This window comes from Mixophyes fleayi, chromosome 8, assembly GCF_038048845.1.
Source record: "Mixophyes fleayi isolate aMixFle1 chromosome 8, aMixFle1.hap1, whole genome shotgun sequence".
In the NCBI taxonomy this organism is placed as follows: domain Eukaryota; kingdom Metazoa; phylum Chordata; class Amphibia; order Anura; family Limnodynastidae; genus Mixophyes; species Mixophyes fleayi.
This window is the reverse complement of record NC_134409.1, coordinates 46,543,470-46,567,957: the sequence shown is the minus strand read 5'-3', so window position 1 is coordinate 46,567,957 and position 24,488 is coordinate 46,543,470.

The following is a 24,488-nucleotide window of genomic DNA, read 5'->3' as shown; positions in this document are numbered from 1 at the left end:
ATAGGGGAGGAGTCGTCTTCGTCGGACACTGAATCAGAATGTTCACCAGATCTAGCTTGGATTTTTTGCTTGGATAGATAAAGGAGAAGGTCCCTCCCCGTAAATTTCTTCCCTTTAGGCATTTTGGAATAGGAGACAAAAAAGAAGCATATGGAGGCAAAAAAGATGGAGGGAACCCGGTTGTTCCACAGGGTGCAGCTCAGGGTCCAGAGGGGCACAAAGGCATAGTTAGAAGTCATTTGAGAGAGTTGAGTCAGGCAACGGAACAGGTAAGCAGGCAGGAGGACAACTTGGCGAGAAGGAGCCATAGTCCAAGCCGATGGACTATTGAACAGTCACTGTATGACAGGCGTTGTGCCAAGTAGTCAAGCGTGAGATTCGGTTGGAGTGAACTCAGCACTGGAGGACAGTAGTATATGGGCAAAGGGACTTCTGCAGCGTGGGTCCCCTAGGTAGGGAGACTTTGAGGCCCAGTGAGGGCAGGAGAGATGAGGTAGGCCCAAGCCTTCACCAGGGTGTGTGGAGTAGACTCCCCTTGAGAAAGGTATGGACAGGGTGTGGAGGATCGCAGTTGCTGCAGTCATCTCAGATGGAGCAGGAGACTTTGGCAGTGATTCTGCTGGATGACGAGCAGGCGATGACAGCTTGTCAGATGATGCAGTCAGGAGAAAGACAAGCCTCAAGGCAGGAGGTGCAGGGTCCCGAGTCACAGGGCCGACCGTGATCTTATTGAGGTTCAGGTGCCAGGAAAGCGGACCCCCATCGATCCAGCCTCACAGGGAACCTGTTAGCAGCTGGTGTAGTGCGCAGCCTCGGGGGTCTAAATAGGAGGCGCAGCTAGGAGTCGAGCTCCCGAATCACTGAGCCAGCCAACCGGAAGTGAGCTCGTTGCGGTCCGGGTGCGCCCTCTATAACCCAGGCTCACAGGTACCCCGTTAATAGCTGGTGATGTAGTGCGCGGCTTCAGGGGTCCAGACAGGAGGCATGCAGCTCGCGGAGGAAGAGACAGGAGTCTGGGGAGGAACACGGGAAGATGGTGGCCCGCCGGGTCCCGAGCAGGAGCAAAAACAGTCTCTTTGGTCCAACAAGTCCCTCAGCCAGGAGGTCCCTCTCTCTCGCCAATTCTGGGGCAGCAGTTTAGGGTAAAATAGAAACCTAGAGAGGTGGGTTCTCTGGGAAAAAGAATTTGGGCACACAGAGTTCCTAGAAACTGCTTGCTGCCATCTCGGGTGCCAGGCCACGCCCCAGAGACATTATTTTTAATACAGGTAGGACATTTCATCTCTACAAAATAATACTTTCTCAATACAATGCATTTTGTTCCTCGCATTTTTTCTATTTGGAAATGAAGTTTTATGATTGCTGATTGAATACAAAAACTGGTGTGCTAAGAACTGACCACTAGATGGTAGCACTGCTTCATAATGTGTAGAGCTTAGTGAAATTTTCATTTAATTTGGTTCCTTGCTCTATTCACAGGCTATATATCGTGTGAAATGTGAATTTATAAATACAGTGCAGAATCGCATAACACGGAAGTGTGAAATAAAAACAGAACTTGAAGACTGCATCGTTGGAACTTTGCATCACTGTGAAATGACTTCTTTTGCAGTGATTATGCTTATAATTTGCAATGATATAAGAAGAGGCATTTATTATCGTAGTTTAATATGTTTACTAATGGAAGTGAAATTTACAGATATAAATTAAATTAGCAAGGATAGAAGCTAAAACAATAAAGGATCATAATATGTGCATATGTTATACATGGGTTGATGCAGTTACAAGACTTGTAAAAGAAAAAGTATAACATTTATTTTTCCCATTTTATAACAATAATGTTGTAAGCCAGTGACTACTGTGATAGATCTCCCTTGATAGATTCAGCTAAGTCTGGATATAATAGCAGCTAACATGCCACACTACTTACCGGGCTATACTGGATCTGTTCCTGAGAGTAAAATCTACTCTCTGATGGTGTCATTACTTTGAAAGTGCATATTGCAGAATGCTTTGATATGGTAGCAAGGAATAATTTAAAAAAATGTATCTTGTATATGCCTGGTCAACCCAAAGCACATCGACTGCTGACCTTTAAGTACAAATGGCAGGTGGGATTGTGTGAAAGGACTAATATACAGAAAATGCAAGCTGCTTTCCATCCAACTGTAAGGGTTAGTGCACGTGGATGTCAGAGTTCCTTCCAGTCTACTCCACATTCAATAAGCAGTAAACAGAGTGCTATTAAAGAGCTAAGCATAAGGATCATAGCACAAAAGCATTACATGACTGCAATGGATGCATTTTGCACTTGCATCTATGGCTCAGTATCCATGCTTGTGTCAAGTAAAAGTTCATCTTTTGTGTTGGGATAGATGATCCCTATGCCGAGCTCTGTTAGAGGTCTTCTCACCATGACAGCTTATCTTAGTTAAACATATACAAATCAAGCTATAAAAATCAAGCTAAGGATATGATTATGTGGAACGCCTTATTCTACGCCCTTTTATCTGGTTTTAATAATCTTACTTGGCAAATGAAATCTCATGTTTGCACTGTTTGCAGAACTTGGTGTACTGGTGCAAGGAACGCCTTTACTAATACTTCTGCTCTTCCGCAATAGCTGCCATCTTGCTCCATTGCGCCATGTGCATCGGCAGAAATGTAGGTGCACTTGCGCTAATTGAGGGACATAGTGGGTCCAAAGCTGGTTTTCACCTCATAAATTTCCTCCAAATTTTTTGACACCATAGTAGTCTATGTAAAAGAAAAAAGAAAAAGAGATGGGGAACATTAGTTGCTACTATTGCACCCAGATGCTTCATTTCATTTGTATCTGCCTCTTGCTTCACAGCCACAAAATAATAATAAATCCGATGTTAAACACTTAGAAATCTTCTTGTACTATAAGATGATGGCTTTATTGATCCTTTTTGTTCACCATTTTTGTATCCATTGTAACATTTAGCCACAATTTATAATTGCACAAACATAATGCCTGCATGGCTTGTTAGTAGGGATTTCTATAAAAGAATCGCCAAATAATCAAGATGATCTGTAAAAATTGTTATTTATTTTTCTCTTTCATTATAGTTACAAAACATTTCACTTAATTGAGTTTCTCTGAGGGTTAACTTTTTTGCAGAGTCATAATCATAGTGAAAAATAAGCAAAGAAAGTGACGGGGGCAGGTTGGGCCTGCACTGCCTAGATAAATTGTTTAACATTCATCCACATCTCTTACATTACTCCACAATGCACCTATTCAATGTATCTTGTTGTTTTCTCCTGCTCACTTTCACCCTACTTCTCTCCAAACTTCTCTTCTCTCTCCAACATCCTCTTTTTCCATCCTCCCCATCATTATCTCTAACTCCTTACCATCCCCCACGCTGGTCTTTACCTGTGAACTATTTTGTTTTGTGAGCCTGCTTCACTCGCCAAACATTCAGAAACAAACCTTACACCCACAAATCTGATCCTTCTCATGGGTGCTGATGACATTTTACCAAATCATGTGCAACCCCCACTATCTACTTCCGCTCCTCATTCCTCCCCAAAACTTCCCATCAACCTCATACTTCCAATCCCTTTAACCTTATCCACATCCAAAGGCATAAGTATCATAGTAGAACGGGGTGCAGCTTTCCCAGGGCCCTCAGCTGGGAGGGGCCCACCTCCCCATGTGTACATGTGTTTTTTTTCACCCTTGGGTACATGGGGGGCCCTACAAAATGTTCCAATGGGGCCCACATAGTTACATAACTGTCCATTTCTCCATTCCCTTTGCCTATGCACACTGGCACTTGAGGTGTGTTTGTATCCATCCAAGAGCTATTTATTTGAAAGTCCCTCAACCTCCTTTAATTATAGAAACCACACTTACCTTTTCCAACACTACATACCCTGCAACTCTCTCCTATGGTGTATTCTCTTCAGCCACACTCTCACACCTGAACAAAGGTGCTCCATGGCAAGTTTGAAGAGGTCACCAATAATTTTTCCTGCACCATGCAAGCTAAGACTGGCCCTTCACCAGAGAAGTTACGCAAGAGATATAGAGGGGCAGATTCACTTCTCCGCGTTGTTCTTAGAACAACGCTGCCCCGCGCACTATTACCGTTACAATGGTAATAGCTACGCATTATTAGTAGTAACGGTAATAATGTGTAGGCCGCGTTGTTCTAAAGTGAGTCTATCCCAGAGACTGAAAACCTGAAAGGGTTACTTTTTTGGTTTGAACATTGAGATGCTTTCTGTTATTTACAGGTAGCATAGCCAATCAAATATCCCCTAAACTGAAGTTTTGTCTTGTTTTACTGTTTGGGGAACCTGTGAGCACCTGGTCTTTATTTATTTTCCAGTGACTTTTAATTTAGTGGTTCTGGAACCAACCTGTAGTCAATCACATCATTAGAATGTTCACAATACAAAAGTTACAGACTCTTCTCCAACTGCAATAGAAACTGCAGCAGAAGTTATATGTGAATTGCACTGGTATGTGAAGAAAACTTGTTTATATTATTTAATCATTATATATTGTATGGTGTAAATTAACATTGCCACAAAGTTGCCCCCAAATGATCTTCCCCTCTTCTTCAAACTAACCTATAGGAAATCCTCTATAGACTTAGCATAAAGCAATCCGCTTATTTCAGGCTGCAGCTATACAGTCTCTTGGCTTATATTAATCTGTATATTATCTTTATCTACAGAGAGCATTGTAATCTGTATAAGACATCCTAGCCACAGACTCTTGGGAATGAGACATCTACGCAATGCTCTTATCTCTGGAAATCGTTTTCTTCAGCACGTTTAGACATTAACAGCTGCTGCTATTTCCCCCTGAGCTCTAGTGTGGAAATTATTGAACTTTGATTTGAACTTAAAAGCAACTCCTCTCGCTTAATTGATTTGCAACTAGTGAGAAAAGCATTGTGCTTCTCTCCAGCCTGTGATCAAATCTCTTGTTGTTGATAATCCTCCAATTAATTGTCATTTCAAATTCCATTTTTCTTCTAGTTGTACAGAAAACACTCCAGGCTGTCAGACACAGAAAGGTTGCTCTCTGCAGCAGTCTTCAAGAGGGTCCTTGAACAATAAGAACCTACTGATGAATATGTGAGAATATTTGAGACAAAGCTAATAACTATTAATAGTCCAATATTCTAATAATTTTCAGAATATTGGGACACACACACAGAAAGAAAGTTCCATATGCGTGCAAATGTTTTGAGGTGTTATGTGCACTGAAGGGTCTATATTGCAACTATAACTCATATCCTATCTTTAACTACTAGTCCTGAAGCTCCAGCCATCGTCAAAGGGACGGTTATGGTGAGTTCTCTATCCACGGCCGGCCCCCTCAGTTGCTTCATGGGTTTGAACAGAGTAGTAGAAATAGATTTTCTTGCTACTCTGTCTAATTTCGATAACATAGCAAGATGACACCCACATATTGCGTGCATTCCATGCTACAATTGTTGTCTTCACTCTCCAATACAGCCCACCAAAATTTACGTTGAAGCACTATCAATACAGCAGTCATTAGCATTCATAATGTTCCTGAACACACTGGTATATTGATTAAAAAATAATTATCCTCCACTGTTCACTAAAGATGGAAGGGTCTTTAGGGCAGGAAAATTCGGTACTAGAGATGAAGGGCCTGAGTCATTAAGGCACGTATCTGCTGATTTTGAGCGTATCGTATGCAAAATCAGTCTGCGCATGCCCAGAACCAGACCGTGCGTCAGAAAGAGCAGCCATCTCTGCTCCATCTTCGTATGCAAAGGACACTTACTACAGCCTATGATTTCGGGGAGGGAACAGGGTGGGGAAGGGGCGTTTGACCATAGTCAATTTACAGTAAGGGCGTGCAAAGCTCGAGCGTACGCAGCCAAGTCCGAATCCAGCTCTGGGCGTCTCAAAGTTGCTTGTTTTTCTGCCGTATCTCTTGCTCCAGTTATAGGGCTAGTCTAAGTCCTGAGCACCAGTGATGTCAGTATTGTATGCATACTATAACGTGTCTGTAATTAGGAACAACTGTAAAAATGTTCGTTATGTACAATAGACATTAAGTATAACCTAATAAATGTTTTCCAAGGGAGAAAAAAATATATATAAACAAAACCAATTTTTTTTTAAATTTCAATTTATAGTCATAAACGACTATATTATTGACAGGTAACATTAAAAGCTTCTTTTTTTTTTCTGTGAGTTCTTTTGAGATTGTTTATTCCACATAGGTATTGTACGTATCCTGCAGTGTCTGGTTTAGTAGAGCAGAGTAAACCTACACCCATAGTCATCACTATACGTATTTTTAGATCCTTTCCTTGTCAACTTAGGGAGTACGCAGAGCTGATTTTTGTGCGATTTTTAATAAACGCACAATGGACATAGGATGCACGCCTTAATGCTGCAGACCCTAAATATAAAAACAGTTAAATATATCATGGGGTTACATATATATGTGCAAAATAGACCATCATACCACACAAAAAAAACATGAAGTGGAGTTATCCTTTAATCGATATACCAGTTGCTACAGGAACATAATGAATGCTGTATTCAAAGCTTTGCATTACTTTGATAAAATGCTACATTTATTCATAAAATTATTTATAACATGAGATGATAAAATAATTGATTGTTTCATGGAATACCTGTAACAGGTGGAGAAAAGTCCTTATTCAAATGAAAATCAGTTGTGGTTTACTGTTATACTATATGTAAATACAAGGGTATATACGATAATAGCTTTAGAGCAATCTCACTTAATAGTATCCAGTAAAATGTGTTATATGTGTTAATTCAAACCCTAATGTAAACTGAGTGAAAAAGAACTCCCACTCTGTATTGATTGCTATTTTAAAGGTCACCTGATCTGTTGGTAGCGTTGTGGTTCTGTAGGGGGCATGTTGTCATAGTTTTGCTTTGTTTTTTTCCCACATGGATTTCAAGCTGGCAGAAAGAAAAGGAACCCCTGGATTTAGGTGAGCAATAAAGTGGTAAACCAGTGTGTATGGGGAAGTTTGTTTTTTTTATAATAATAAAGTATTTTTTTCACAGCGTTAGTGTGTTTATTTTACAGTATTTGTTTACAGGTGCACTATGGGCCTTGGATGCCTGGGTATGCTGGGACTCTTAGTTTTTCAATTACCAGCATACCCAAACAATTTAGGCCTGTCATGACTTGCTGGGACCAGTAGTGCATCAGCAAATACATGCTAAAATATATCTTTTACCAATTTATTACCCCAATACCCACTGCACAGGGGTGTTGGGAGGAGCACTAGTGCTTTCAGCACGGGACTGTTTTTTTATCTAGGCCATGAGTGCTTGTGACCGGTACACTTATGTGGGTGGGGGAGGTTTATATATGCAATGTGGGGGTGGGATTATATATTTATAACCTTTATAACACTAGCAAAGTCATCAGCACAGATGTTGCACCAATCCTTAAGCAGCCACAAATGATTTGCATATGGGTGTAGGCGTACACATTTTTTAGTACACATGGTCAGCACAAATGTGCATACTTTACACTATGGAAATGGGCATTCACCCAACTTATCATCGGCTCTATGTGTCTAGTGCATGTACCTAGTGATGTTTTGTCAGCACAGTTGAGGGACAGAAGGGAAGAAAATTACAGTAAATATTAGATAAACCAGTATTTTTTTGGATGCTGTTGCTTTATTGTGTACTTGTCAAGTAACATGGTCTGATCGTGTGATGCACAGAGATTGTATCATGCTGTCACTTAGGAAGTGCAGCTGCCAGGGCCGGTGCAAGTTTGCTCAGTGCCCTAGGCAAAGTTTAAGCTTGACGCCGCTCCCCCCCGCCCTCCCCCCCCCCCCCCAAAAAAAAACCCATCTAATTACCCTGCCCCTAACACACTTGACATTTGTAAAATAAAAATAATAACTCTTACCTCTTCTTGGCTGGCTACAATGCAGTCCAGATGTCTGACGCAGCACTGATGTCTGATGCAGAATGCTGTCCAGGCTTCACTGCTGCCCAGGAGCAAACACAGGATATCTAGAGGGGAGGCTCCAAATGCTAGACTTCAGAACAAAACAAACAAAAATAAGAAAACTTGCCGTCAATCACCTGTTACAGACTGATATGTACCCCGTTGCCCACCAACTTCTCTCACACATGCCCATCTGCCCACTAGCTATTTTCACATATGTCACCCCTTGCCCATCAGCTTTTGTCACATATACCAGCCGCATAACAACAGCTTTACTCACATGCCCCCTGTCCACTCTCCTCTTTTGCTGTCTATTAATGTATTCTGTAGATGATATATTAAATATACTAAATCATGCAAATAAATAGAGAAAAGTAATCTAAATGATAGATAATCTAGACTGTTATATTTTATTTGCATTTGTTAATGTATTCTGCAGATGTAAAATTAATTATACTAATAGAAAGCAACAAAGGAGAGCCAAATAGAGGGCAAATACTAAAAAACATAAATGGTTCCTTAACTATCCTAAAGTAGCCCCAGCAAGGTGAATTACAGCAGTGCTTCATTATGCATCGCTGCAATTTGTCACGGCACTATTTTAGTACATAGACCCCATAGTCTCTCTAACTCAAGGGCATTTCTAAGTGTAATTCCCCATCTCCTTATTTTTTCCAGCCTCCTCCCCCTCCCCAACTTTCTGTAGCATCCATTCTCCCCCTATTTTCTGTAGCATCCATTCTCCCCCTATTTTCTGTAGCATCCATTCTCCCCCCAACATTTCCTGTAGCATCCATTCTCCCCCACGTTTCTAGAGCATTCATCCCCCCCCCCCCACATTTTCTGTAGCATCCATTCTCCCCCTATTTTCTGTAGCATCCATTCTCCCCCTGTTTTCTGTAGCATCCATTCTCCCCCCAACATTTCCTGTGGCATCCATTCTCCCCCTATTTTCTGTAGCATCCATTCTCCCCCACATTTTCTAGAGCATTCATCCCCCCCCACATTTTCTGTAGCATCCATTCTCCCCCTATTTTCTGTAGCATCCATTCCCTCCCCCACATTTTCTATAGCATCCATTCTTCCTCTTCCCCCTTTTACTGTAGCATCCACTCCCCCCCCCCCCCCCGTTCTGTGCAGTATACTTCTCTGTCAGTTTTCTTTTACACTACCCCTCCCAGTTTTCTGTACCATCCCCTTTTCTCTACTTAAATTCACTTTTCTTCCGTTCTCTTCTTGTCCGCCTCTTGTTTCTTGCTTCTTTCCTGTCTTTACTTCTGCATGACTCCTGTCGGCTCCTCTACACTGCAGCGTCATGACGTCAAGACGCTGCCAGGCACCGGACAGATTTGAAATTGCGGTGCTGCACTGTAGCAGCACCGCTTAGGTATGCAGGAAGTCTTTATTGCGGGCCGATGCTCCAGAGACAACTTGGGGTTAGATTTACAAAATGGAGGTTTGCTGAAACCACCAAAAAAACAGCCAAAACGAAGGAGGTGAGATTGCTGAAACTGCATGCTGTTCGAGATATCTTGCCATTCAGAACAAAAGAGGAGGCACAGTTGACTTATGAATTATGGGGACAATCATTATTTATTAAGGGCAATATAAATCTAGAATTAACTTCTAGCTGCAAATTTTATTTTTCGTTATATTAAGTAATAAAAAAAAGATAATTATATAAATATATTAACTGGGCAATACTATTTGATTGCTATTGAAGGCTTTAATTGGTGGGATTGTTTTTCCTACTCAGCGATGACAAGCCCATGTGTAATAGGTAGCCAGTATGAATTGTGCCAGATCCCAAATTACCACTGAAGCATTCACAATCATTTAAAAATAAGATAAATACCTCTTGCAAAGTGAAAAAAAAATACAGAAATATTATTTAAGGATTATAACAATCATTTTTTCCTATAATATTTTTTCAAATCCATTTATTAATCAATTATGCTTTGTCTGCCAGGATTCACATGTCATTCCTTCATTTGTTTACAGGGATCACAATATGATAAAATGTACAAGTTGTCCAATCTGCAGGTGTAACTCTCATACTATATGCGATAACCATTGTTGTTGCTGCTGTACCAGGGACCACACAGCGGGAGATGGTTGTTGGACAGAATACACTAATTTCCTACAAAAGAATAATGTAGGTTTTCATTTGTATCTCTGAGTTGCTCAGTCTACCTTGTGGTGCCGTTATAGTTTGGTCAGTAGAAAATATTAAAACATTTTTTTAGAGTTCCATGATGATGGTGGATGGTGAATGCATATACAGAACAAGTAAATGATATCATTTTTAAGTTATTCCCAGGATAGCAGCTCCCTGTAGGCATGTATAAATATGTATAAATGCAAAATACAGACATAGTATATTCTTATTACACATCTAGCTACAAGCATTTTCTATATTACAATTTTCATATATTTTTCCTTTGCAGGAGTTGAAATCTAACACTATTTTTCTAATTTTAAAAGGGACAATCCCTTCTTTTTCCTTGATAGTAATTTGGTGGAGGTACCCCCTGGACCCCACTATTTCTATTCTGCTTTACTTTTGACATCTAGTGGTAAATTTATCAAGCTGCGAATTTGATCTGTATTAAAGTAAGTTATAATATACACTCATTTATTTACACTCATAACAAAGAGGTTATAAAAACAAGTGGTCTGATCTCTATTCACTGTGTTAAGGGAATTAACATTATATCTATTATAATATCTAATAATTGTCAGCTTGATATATACCTCCCTATAATATCTTGATAGTAACCCTGCATAATTCACCCTACCTGACAATTTGATATCTAAGCCAGTGTCCTTTGTTCATAAGTGTAAAAGTGGCAATGATAAAAATATATGTGAATGGATTATGTGGGTATATAGCCTATATATATTTCAATTTAACAGTGACCTTACTAAGTGATTCTAAAACTATTGGATAAAGTGTGTATGTAATATTAGTACCAGTTTTTACAAATTGTTAGAAAATGCATGTAAGTAAGGATGGTATGGAATAATGTATTAAATATCCCTAATTACACAATTACTATGTATATTTCGAACCAGATCCAAATGTAGACTAAAATAATATGACCATTCCGGTAAGAGGAATTATGGGGGTTCTGAAAAGAGTAGCCCAATAGAAGCCATTTGGTCAGTTTTGCTGACTTTTATGAAGTGAAGACCATATAGTTGGTTTTATCATTCAAACTATAAGGTACAATGCTATTCATAAGGAAAATGTTTTTAGAATCTCTTCTTGAAGATTGCCACCCCTAATTCCTAAGATTATTTGTTCCATCACAAAAGCTTTTAGTGTCATGGTACAGCAAAAAATGTTTCGCCACCGTGGTAAGTGGTTTTAATTTCTCTTTGGGCGTTTTGATGTTGTTAACGTGTTCTAATAAACACCTTTTAAATGGTCTTGTCATACCTATATATCTCAAACAGTAGATAACCCCTGCAGGATTACAGTTGATAAATTGGTTGATTTCCAAGTTTTAAGTTACCTATCCACATATGGATACGTCTGTATCATATATTTACAGGCTTTACACCTGCCACATTTGTGGAAGCCAGCAACGGACTTATCAAGTAATAAAATGTGCCAATATTTCTGAAAAATATTTGCGATGTCTCCCCATTTAGAACAAAATGTCCCGATCATTCTTACTTTATCTTTGCGAACAGGATTGGGTGTAGGAAAAATCCAAGATTCTATGGGGAGACGTATGTGGGGTTAGACGTGTGTGATTTCTGCACGAAGTGGGATTTTCTCACAAAGTGGACGAAAATGCACAGTTAGACAACACAGTTGGACAAACATTGGACTACATTTGACTTGCTTTTAGTCCCAGCAATAAGCTACATCTGCCACAGCCTATTTCTGCACTACTTGTCTATTTATATGGAATACTGCTAAGAGGTAATTCTTAAAATACCCTTGCTTTTTGCTTTTACCCCTTTTATCACAATGTTTCACAAATTGCTTTTCTTAGTCTCATTTCATGGCATGATCTTTAGGACTGTGTCATCTTTCACCCCTCCACCAACACACAAATTTGTTCATATTGCACCTGCATTACTCCACTCACCTCTATTTAACACCCATGAACTGTTGTCCTATTTATTATCTCTAACAAGTACAGCCTCCACCTGTCGCCAGAAAATAAAAGGCCACACATCTTACAATCCCCTTGCCTATCTTTCGCTCACTCTGCTTCTATTAGCTGGTGATATATCACCTAATCCAGGTCCCCCACACTCCTCACACACACATACATCAGAACACTACCGTTCTATAGCAAACCTCAAACACATCACCTGTCTCCCCTCTCTTCCCAAGTCCTTTAAATGTGCCCTTTGGAATGCACGCTCTGTTTGTAACAAACTTACCTCCGTTCATGATCTCTTCCTCTCAAAAAACCTCAACCTTCTGGCAATAACAGAAACATGGCTCATGCAATCAGACACTGCCTCACCTGCAGCACTTTCACATGGTGGCCTCCATCTCACCCACACCTCCAGACCTGAAGGCAGACAAGGAGGTGGGGTTGGACTACTTCTCTCCCCACAGTGCACATACACAGTTCTACCAAATGTCCCATCACTCACGTTCACATCTTTTGAAGTACATGCTATTCGCATTTTTAATCCATTCTCCCTACGTGTTGCGGTGATCTATCGTCCCCCTGGAGCACACCAACAATTTATTGAGGATTTCTCTGCATGGCTCCCTCACTTCTTATCTTCAGACATCCCCACCATCATCATGGGTGACTTCAACATCCCCATTGATAACCCACCTTCCAAAGCTGCTTCCAAACTACTCTCTCTAACATCCTCACTTGACCTCTCCCAGTGGATTGAATCATCTACTCATAAGGATGGCCACTGCCTTGATCTTGTTTTCTCTAGACTATGCTCAGTTTCTAATTTTATTAACACACCCTTCCCCCTCTCGGATCATCACCTTATCAGCTACACTCTCACCCCCACTGCTCTAACCTCTCTACTGTCTGACTCAACCAAGCCTCCTCATACTCGTAGAAATCTTAATTCTATTAATCTTCAACAATTTTCCACCTCTCTCCAACACCTTCTCTCCCCTATCTCTACATTCTCATCCCCTGAGATGGCAGTACCTCATTTTCACCTAACCTTAGCAACGGCCCTTGATCAAGTGGCTCCAGCGACACTTCATACTACACGTCGACTTCGATGTCAACCGTGGCACACCAAAGCAACACGAAATCTTCAAAAACTGTCCCGTAAAGCAGAACGTCACTGGCGTAAATCTCGAATCTCTAATGACTTCTTCACATATACTTCTGTCTACCACTCCTATCGAAATGCTCTGGACACTGCAAAACAAACATACTTTCAATCTCTTATCTATGCTCAGGCTTCTAACCCCAAACGCCTTTTCAATACATTTAATCATCTTCTCAATCCTCCCACCCCGAACCCTCCATCTACTATCAGTGCTCAGGATCTTGCTTCCTACTTCAAGGACAAGATTGACAAGATCAGACTAGAAATGGTATCCTCTTCCTCAACAAGCCATCAGCTCATTTCCTTCCCACTACCCTCTGACACCCTTTCTTCATTTGACCCCACAAATGAAGAGGAAATTTCTACGCTCTTCTTATCTTCCTACTCTACCTCCTGTCCTCTTGATCCTATTCCCTCGCAAATTGGTAGATCCCTGTCTTCTGTGCTCATTTCACCTCTAACTCAAATCTGTAATCTCTCACTCTCTACTGGCATCTTTCCATCACTATACAAGCATGCAGTGATTACTCCTATTCTAAAAAAACAAAACTCCGACCCAAACTCTCTCTCAAATTACCGTCCCATCTCTCAGCTCCCTTGCCCCTCCAAGCTTCTAGAGAGACTTGCCTACACTCGCCTCACACGCTTTCTTTCCGCAAACAACCTGTTGGATCCTCTTCAGTCTGGCTTTCGTTCTCAACACTCCACAGAGACTGCGCTGACCAAGGTTGTTAATGATCTGATCACTGCTAAGACTGAACGCCATTACTCTCTCCTAATTCTCCTTGATCTCTCGGCTGCATTTGACACCGTTGACCACTCTCTTCTCATACAAACGCTGCAATCCCTAGGTCTTCAAGACACAGTTCTATCCTGGTTCTCATCTTACCTCTCTAATCGCTCTTTCACTGTTAATTTCTCTGGAGCCACCTCTGCTCCGCTTCCCCTATCAGTTGGAGTACCACAAGGCTCGGTGCTAGGTCCTCTGCTGTTCTCTATCTATACCGCTTCTCTTGGAAATCTAATAAGTTCCTTTGGCTTTCAGTATCATCTCTATGCGGATGATACCCAAATCTATCTATCCTCTCCTGATATCTCGACATCTGTGTTGTCCCGTGTAACTGACTGTCTTTCTGCCATTTCATCTTGGATGTCCTCTCGTCAACTCAAACTTAATCTTTCTAAAACAGAGTTAATAATATTCCCACCCTCCAACAAGAGCATACCTGACATTTCTATCTCTGTTGATAACATGACCATAAATCCCACCCCACAAGCTCGCTGCCTAGGTGTAATCCTTGATTCACGCCTATCCTTTGTTCCCCACATTGACTCTATATCTAAATCATGTTACATACATCTAAAGAACATTTCCAGAATCCGCACATATCTCACACAAGACACTGCTAAAACCTTAATTCATGCACTAATCATCTCCCGCATTGACTATTGCAATTCCCTCCTTACTGGTCTTCCCAAAAACAGACTCAAACCCCTAAAATCTATTTTGCATGCTTCGGCAAGACTGATTTTCCTTGCAAATAGCTATTCCTCTGTTGAATCACTCTGTATGTCTCTACACTGGCTGCCTGTCTTCTACCGAATCCAATATAAAATACTTTTACTAACCTACAAGGCCATCAACAAAGCTGCACCAACATACATCTCCTCTCTTGTCTCAAAATATCTCCCAACTCGGCAACTCCGTTCTGCAAAAGATCTGCGTCTCTCATCCACCCTCATTACATCCTCCCATTCCCGGTTACAGGACTTTTTTCGGGCTGCACCCACTCTATGGAACTCTCTCCCTCGCACAATAAGACTCTCCTCTGTTCTACAAACTTTCAAGCGTTCTCTGAAAACCTACCTATTCAGACAAGCTTATAATATTCCTCAACCACCCTCTTAACCTCACTACCTTTAGCCTGTTACACAATTTCACACAAGACAACTACCCCCGGAATAACATTGTTGTGTGACAGGATCATTTAGCTTATGAGTCACCCTACCTTTGCAGTCTGGCTGGGCCAAGATGCAAAATGTATACTTAACCTCATGTGTCAATCTCCCATTGTCCCATAGATTGTAAGCTTGCGAGCAGGGCCTTCTCACCTCTTTGTCTGTTTTACCCAGTTTGTTTATTAGTTTATTACGTTTGTCCCCAATTGTAAAGCGCTACGGAATATGTTGGCGCTATATAAATAAATGATGATGATGATGATGATTATCTCTCTCTTTGATTCACATCATGTATCGCTCTCCGAATAAACTTGTAGCTATATCCTCTTTGTATAAACCTATTTAAAAGTTCTTCCGATCTCTTTTTAAAGGTAATAGCATCCGAACAGTTCCGTTTCCTCCTAAGAAATTCACACTTAGGAACTCCCTTGATCATGGGTGGAAAATGTGCACTACAAATCCCCAGTTACGTATTGTCAGTGTAATTACTCACTGCTTAACCACCACCAATAATTTCCTTAGTAGGACTATTGTCAAAAGAGGCTTTTTTTAAGATATTAGCCTAAAAACAGTAAGTTTATTATATGTATATGCCTATTAATGTTTCTGTACTTAGGAGATTGCATCTAAATCAGCTTATGATATAGAGCATTAGTGCTCAATTCTGATGCTCACTTATTATAACCAGTAGATATAGTACATATATATTTTCTATTAGGCTGGTCAATATATAGGTGGTGGTTACAGCTTTATTTGTGAGAACATATTAGACAGCTAATAGGACTCCAATAGATTGAAACTATTAAGTTAGGATATCAGCACATACTAGTGTTTATATTGTTTGTTGATTGTTTATATAGTAAACACAGCGAGGCTTGGTGGCATAGCTGCCATTTTATTGACACATCTTTTCATCACTGTTCATCACTTTCACTAATTTGTTTTTAATATTTCGCTTTCTAGTACTACACAGGTTATCACTGGGAGTACCTTTTCTTTACTCATTTTAGTTAATTTAATAAAGATTATGTTTTAATAATGTGAATAAACATGTATGACAGAGTGCCCCAGTCAAACATTCTCTCCTCCTCTTGCCTTTTTGACTTTACATATAGATTATAGAGTCCAGCTATGAATTACTGGATACGCAGTCTGGCGCGCTCTTGACGCTTTCTCCTGGCAGGTCCCAGCACCCAGCGTGTTTTCTTCCTCTCTCTGCCACTGTGCATGACAGAGCAGGGAACTTATACTTGTAGCCATGTGACTGTTGATGTCACATGCCCACATATTTCAAATCTCCCAAAGTCTATTTAAACACTCTTCTGTACCAGTACAGTGCCAGAGTACAAAGCGCACCTTGTATCTTTACTCCTGCTCTCCATGACACTCCTTGTGCCTAATCCTTAAATATGAGACCCAGACTGCTGTTATACTTCCTTGACTTCAGATGCTGTACTGCGATTGGTTTATGTTCCTGACCTGGCTTGTCATGATCCTCCTTCTGTCTTCCAGATTGGCACTTCGCAGTCTGAATATGTACCAGTCCCCAGCTATTTGACCCGTTTCCCTCTTACTGTATAGCACCAGCTTGTCATGCCAGGGAGCAGATCAGAGGGCCGTGACCTCTGAACAACCCAGCAGTAAAGCCCAAACTCCCTTGTGGAAGTATTTGGTAAAAATTTGGAGTTCATTAGACTCTGCACCTGTTACGAGCCGCGGCGGTACGCCGCATCCTGGCGTAAGGTAGTAGCCGAGCATGAACATTAGTTTCAATGCACTGTTATATTTTTGGAGGTTGTAGGGACATCCTCCAACTCCATGGGGAGCTCTCGCATGATTCTATTTGTCATTAATACATGTTCCTGGTTGTGATATGACCTATGCTAGTTCCCAGCTAGTAATTAATCAGCAGCCTCCTGAGGCTGATTATCAGCCCTGTCCTCCTCCTTTCTGATTTGACCATCATAGTATTTAAGGCAGTGAGGACTGGGCCTCACTGCAGGTTATAGTTTCTGCTTTGCTGCATACTAGCCTGCTGTATCCCTTGCTCTCTGTTATCCATTGGATTCTGATTATTGTTGCCGACCCTTGCCTGGATATCTGACTACGTTTGATTGTCTGTGCCCCTTGATCTTTTGCCTGGACTCTTACGCTGCTGTTTTGCCTGTGACCTCAGCTTGTTTATTGGATACGCTGTCTGCTGCCGGCCCTCGACCCTTGCCTGGACTTCACTCTGCTTTCCTGGTTCTCCCCAGCCGGTACACATTTCACGACCCTCTGTTTGTCCGCGGCCAAGTCTGTCCCCACCACTAGGGGCTCCAGTGAACACCAGACCTTCAGAGAAGACTCCGGGCTTTGATGTACTGGCTGGAGGGGTTCCTAACAGCACCTTTGTTTCTGCCTTCACAATCTTGGTTGGCAATAAGGAGTCCGCCTTTACACCATGATGCTCATTCTCATTGCTCTGGATTGTATTTAAGTCGTAATGCTATCCACTTTGAGAGAAAGACAGTGTCTTGAGAAAGTATTCTGCCCACCATCCATTTTTCACACTTAAGAATCTCACAGCTGGGAATTGTTATTTGTTAGAATAAGAATTTTTATTTGCAAGTCCCACATTCATCTTCCATAAAGTAAATAAAAATTAATAAACTGTAACTGTATTCATCCTTCTTGATCAAGGCAGGAATCACAGGCAGTAGTCTTTTTAAATAAATCTCTATTAACCTTGAACTCTGAGATGGATCAATAGGTGTATATTGCTTCTTGCTGAATCAGCGTAGTTGGGGAGCAGAGATGGACAGCAAGTTTGAGATCTTGCAACAGATTTTTGATTAAGGTCATGACTCTAATTGGTTCATTCAAGGACATCTGTTCTTCAGTGTTGTACTTGCTGTACGATTTGGATTATTGTCCATGTGAAAGACAAACTGCATATTGTTGATGCTCCTTTTCCACTGAACAACTGTGTTAGAAAGTAATACTGTAAATTGCAAATAACGACTAGGACACCTTTATAAGTTTGGAAAAATTAGGTCTATTTATCATAAATTGCTGGCAGAGAAAGCACAATGTGAGACAGCTAAAACAACTTAATGCTGAACCAAACGTGTGGATGGCCAAATGGCCTTGAATCCACCAAACCAAGGAGAAACTCCCTTACTAAATGGCCAGCGCTAAATCTGGCCATTCTAGACTCACAATGACGTGCCCACATAAAGCATATCAAGGGATCCTCCATATGAAAGGACCAAGAGCCACCTTTACCTCGGAAGGGGCAGCGACCTGTGGCCAATCAGCAATAGTACTGTATGTATCAGTCGCTGATTGCAGTGCTCTGTGACGAGGGCGTTTAAGTGCATTCAGCTTTAGAGCCTCTCTTGTCAATCGTCCTTCCCAATTTTAATTTAAGGTTGCAGGCTTTTGTCCAAGATTTGTCAGTAATGTGCATCATTCATGTTCTCAGTGATTCTGACAAGACAAGTATTCCCATAACATGATGATTCCACAGCTATACCGTATGGTGAGGATGGTATTACCAGTGTTTGATTTGTACCATATATACCTTTTAGCATTCAGGACAATAATTACACTCTAGTCTTATCAGTCAGCAATACATTCTTCAACATCTCTGCAGTAGCTTCTAGAAGACATTTTTCAGCAGGGATATGGTTTTCAGTATGTCTTGGAAATTGTTCACCCATGTATATCATCTGCTATCACCAGGCCCGGCGCTCCCATTAGGCAACCTTAGGCAGTTGCCTGGGGCGCCGGGACCTGCAGGGCGCCGCTCCCGCTGACTAGATTTGAAAATCTAGTCAGCGGAGAAAAGTGTGAGAGAGGTGCAGCGGCGGCGGGTTTCTCCCCGGCGCATCACACTGCTGATCACTCACATCAGTGATCAGGTGTCAGATCTTCCCAGCGCCTGTGCTGCCTGCAATATATCACACTGTCTGCCGGCAGACAGTGTGAATAAAGTTTCCTAATACCCATCGCCCCCCTCTCTTCCCAGCATGCATCGGCTTCTCCACCCCTCTCCCTTGTGGTAAAGAAGGTGAGGAGCGGTGGGCAGCCATTAAAGAAGAGCCTCCCAGCCTTCAGGATCCAAAACAGTAAGTATTTATCTTTTTTTGGGGGGGGTATTATTAATTTCATTTAATTAATTAAAGTGTGTAGTCATAAAAAATATTGGGGGTGGGATTTTTATTATTATGTCACCTTTTTTGGTTTATGTTCAATTTAAAAACTATGGTGGTTAAAATAATTATTTTATTGCACCTGATGCTCTATATTTGACTTGCTTCAAGTCAATAATAGAGCATGACGTGCCAATAAAATAATTATTTTATCCACCATAGTTTTTAAATCAAAGATAGAGCATGAAGTTGCAAACAATATTAATTTTTCTCCCACATAGCTTGAAAATTAAATATAGAGGTGGAAAATAGTATTTCTTTCAATGGTATAAAAATTACTATTTTCCACGTCATACTCTATATTTGATTTTCAAAATATGCAGTGGAAAAATGACTTATTTTGCACTTCATGATCTATCTTTGATTTAAACACTATGGTGGATAAAATAATAATTTTATTGGCACGTCATGCTCTATTATTGACTTGCTGCAAGTCAAATATAGAGCATGACGTGCCAATAAAATCATGGTGCTGCAGGGGGACAGAGGACAGAGGACATGGTGCTGCAGGGGGGGGGGGACAGAGGACATGGTGCTGCAGGGGGGGGGGGGGGACAGAGGACATGGTGCTGCAGGGGGGGGGGCAGAGGACATGGTGCTGCAGGGGGGGGACAGAGGACATGGTGCTGCAGGGGGGGGGACAGAGGACATGGTGCTGCAGGGGGGGGCAGAGGACATGGTGCTGCAGGGGGGGACAGAGGACATGGTGCTGCAGGGGGGGGGCAGAGGACATGGTGCTGCAGGGGGGGGGACAGAGGACATGGTGCTGCGGGGGGGGGGACAGAGGACATGGTGCTGCAGGGGGTGTGACAGAGGACATGGTGCTGCAGGGGGTGGGACAGAGGACATGGTGCTGCAGGGGGGGGACAGAGGACATGGTGCTGCAGGGGGGGACAGAGGACATGGTGCTGCAGGGGGGGACAGAGGACATGGTGCTGCAGGGGGGACAGAGGACATGGTGCTGCAGGGGGGGGGGACAGAGGACATGGTGCTGCAGGGGGGGAGACAGAGGACATGGTGCTGCAGGGGGGGGGGACAGAGGACATGGTGCTGCAGGGGGGGGGGCAGAGGACATGGTGCTGCAGGGGGGGGGGACAGAGGACATGGTGCTCCAGGGGGGGACGGGGCAGAGGACATGGTGCTGCAGGGGGGGGGACAGAGGACATGGTGTTGCGGGGGGGACGGGACAGAGGACATGGTGCTGCAGGGGGTGGTACAGAGGACATGGTGCTGCAGGGGGTGGGACAGAGGACATGGTGCTGCAGGGGGGGGACAGAGGACATGGTGCTGCATGGGGGGACAGAGGACATGGTGCTGCAGGGGGGACAGAGGACATGGTGCTGCAGGGGGGGGACAGAGGACATGGTGCTGCAGGGGGGGGGGCAGAGGACATGGTGCTGCAGGGGGGGGGACAGAGGACATGGTGCTGCAGGGGGGGGGGCAGAGGACATGGTGCTGCAGGGGGGGGAGAGAAGACACGGTCAAGCAGTGGGGGGGGGGGGCAGTATGCTGCAGGGGGAGCAGTGTGATGGGTCATTCTCACAAGTTTTTGTTCCCATTTATAATACTTGGATACTTCCCCTCTAGAAATCCTGTGATTGCCCCTGGACAGCAGTGGAGTCTGGACAACGTTCTCTATGAAACATCACGGCAGCCAGACCGTTGTAGGAGGTAAGGCCTAACTTTTTTTTTTTTTTACCAAAAGTGAAGTGTGTCGGGGGGTCTGGGAAGTGGGTATTTGGGGTGGAAGGGGGGAGGGCGGTGTTTTTGAAATTTTGCCTAGGGCGCTGAGAACCCTAGCACCGGCCCTGGCTATCACACATTCATTTGGCACGGTGTATAGAAGATTAGGGAGCGCAAATAAGGCAAAATTTAAGAAATGTGTAGTCTAACATGATATAAAATTGCCTTGATGTCCATAATGTAAAAGGTTTTCCAATGTAAATGGCTTCTGCAGTGCACAGTAGTGAGGGTTATCAGCAGGTAGACCAAGTAAAAGATAGCAATAAACAACCACAAATATAAATAAACTGATAGGTAAATAAAAACAAGGCAAATAAAAAAGCATAAATGTTTGTAACTCTTGTTAGAGAGGGTGAGAGGCATGTTGGTGCAGCGGTTAAGGACAGGACCGGGAATTCTATGCAGGAACGTGTACAGAATCGTATCCTACTATTGTCCCTACCATTGTGGCACAGTGGAAGGCATTGCTCTCATCGCTTTGTGGCCATAGGTACAACTCCATCCAGGGCTCCATCATGTACAGCGCTGCATAATGGTAGCGCTATAGAAATAAACAATAATAAATAGCTGGCCTTTCAGTAGCTTCTATGGAGATTTTTTTTTACTATAGAGCTAACTTATAATACATGGACTGAGTGATGATAGTGAAGCAGCAGCTGGCTGGCAGACTTTAGCCCAGGAGGCAAGCACACAGCACTGACCCATAAGTAGCGGCCCATACTTAAAGGGTGGTTTTCAGTGCAATATATATTTATCAATATAAAGTAGAGATTATTTTAGTGTTGCTTAAACCAGCGATACTTTAAAAAAACAATCCTCACTTTATATTGCATTTTTTTTTTTTTTATATCTTCTCACTACAACACTTGGCTAATTATAATTGGATATGCTGTATATATAACACTATATAGCTATAAGATCACAACAATAAGAACAACAAATAACACATATGTCTGTCCCATCATCACACTGTTCCCTCTTCAATCACACTGATGCCCCCTTCATCACCTGTCCTCCTGCATCACACTGTGTGTACTTATCTGTGTGGAGTTTGTAAGTTCTCCCTGTGTTTGCGTGGGTTTCCTTGGGGTGCTTCGGTTTCCTCCCACACTCCAAAAACATACTGGTAGGTTAATTGGCTGCTATCAAAGTTGACCCTAGTCTCTGTCTCTGTATGTGTATGTGTGTCTATATTAGGGAATTTAGACTGTAAACTCCAATGGGGCAGGGACTGATGTGAGTGAGTTCTCTGTACAGCGCTGCGGAATTAGTGGTGCTATATAAATAGATGATGATGATGATATTCTATGAAAGGATGTCATGGCTGCATTTAGTAGTATGCATAGGTTACTTGCACTGTATTCCCACTAGACCACCAGGCAGTCCAAAACGGACTTTGGGCGCCTGTTCCAGCCCGCTCCTATGCAGAAGTGAAGTCAGTATGGCAGCAAGCATATGCCTCCAGAGCAATGAGTCACATTGTTGTGGTGGTCTATGCAGAAAGGGGGCACAAGGCACTGCTGGGTATAGTCATCTATATATGCACTGCTGCATATATTAATGTGTATGGACACATCTGGCATAATATATTGAACTGCTAATATTACTATAGATTGGCACTACTGCTGCTATAATCATGTGTATGGGGTCACTGCATGTATAATCATATATATTAGCACTGATGGTAGAATTATATACGGACTAAATTCTGTTTTTCTTCTGCCACTGAACACTGCTTCCCTAGTAATCTACCTTGTTTTAAGGTATATGATAAAAATATCCTCAGTGGGGGCCCTCAGAAATTGTGCAATAGGGACCAGTAATTTTGATACAGTTTTCTCCTTCTACTGTTGCAAAATCAATACTATGCATTTTTTAAATCTCAATGCCCTAAAAATAAAATTTATCCATCAAAGGAAAGTTACAATCAAAAACAGCTATAACCTATTTATAATAACTTGTAAGATGTTGCAGATGCCACAACAGAACAGTCTAGTGCAGCTAGGCGTGGCAGATGGAACATTAGTGAAATGTTTATTTCTGTTTGTGTTTGATGTGAAATGGTTTACGTCACCACCTGTCACATGATCCTGTGATGTTGCTGTCCTTATGTTGGTGATGTGCAAAATGCCAGGGGCATCCCCCAAGAGATTAGCTAACCTTTTCCTGTTATTGTGAGCAAGTACAGATCTGACGAAAGATATAGGTATGGGGACATATTCTTAAATTGTGGAAGAACCAAGTCTCTATATTTGAGATTCTGTTAGGACATCAAGACCTCTACCTCTACCCCTGGCACCACAATTCTTTGAGATTACACGTTGCTTGCCTTAATTATTGAGATGAAAAATCACGGTCTCATTAAAATGTACACTGTATTTATTCTAAACACACAGGAATAATTCTTAAGTGTAATCCATAATCTATTTTAAATCCTTATTAGAATTTGCACAAATGATGTGACAGATGTTGGTCATTTCTTTTTTCTTTAATGTGCTTGATGAGTCATGCCTTCCTGTAACAAGTAACAGTGTGCACGATGTTCTTAAATCAGTATTTAATAGCTCAGGCGAACATTTATTCCATTGTTTTGCACGGTATGTTATTATGTCACTTGTCATGTTGCTATATTACAGATGAGCACAGATAAGTTACAATAATGGCATTTATAAAACAAAGGTTAAAAAAAGTATTGAGTGTTCAATTGAAAGCTAAATACTTTGAGAGGAACATGTTTGTACTCTTACTGGTCTCCAAATTACACTTATAGCAGATGAATAAGTCTAAGGTCATTTACAAAATGCATAACAGTTAAGACACTAATCAAAATTCTCTTTGCTTGGGTGCACTTAGATTTACACTAAAGCACATGGGTTTGCGGAGGAGTTGAAAGGTGAAAGGATTTTCCTTCTAATAAGCACAGTGGTGAGCCTAGTTTTGGGAAGCCGTGCAAAAATAAGATTTAATTTTGCAGGGCAAGATGATTTAAATTAGATAAACAGGTGGAGAAGGTGTTTTTTTTTGCAAACGTCTTGCTTTTTTGTAAGGGTGCAAAGCCATTTTCTCTCTGCAAGACACATGAATTCTATATAAGGGATATTGGCTGACCAACCGGCGTCCCATGCAGTGAGCTAATAAAGAAAGACTCTGAGACAAGTATTTGGCAAAATTATTTTGGTCACAGTTTCCAAACTTGTATTTGGCAGACATATGGCATGCAAGGCTAATAAAATTTATTACCAGCTAGGCACCGCAACAACGTCCTCTTGAGACCATGGCATAAATCACCCTCCAATTGCTGAGGCAGGGCATGCCGCCCGTATTGG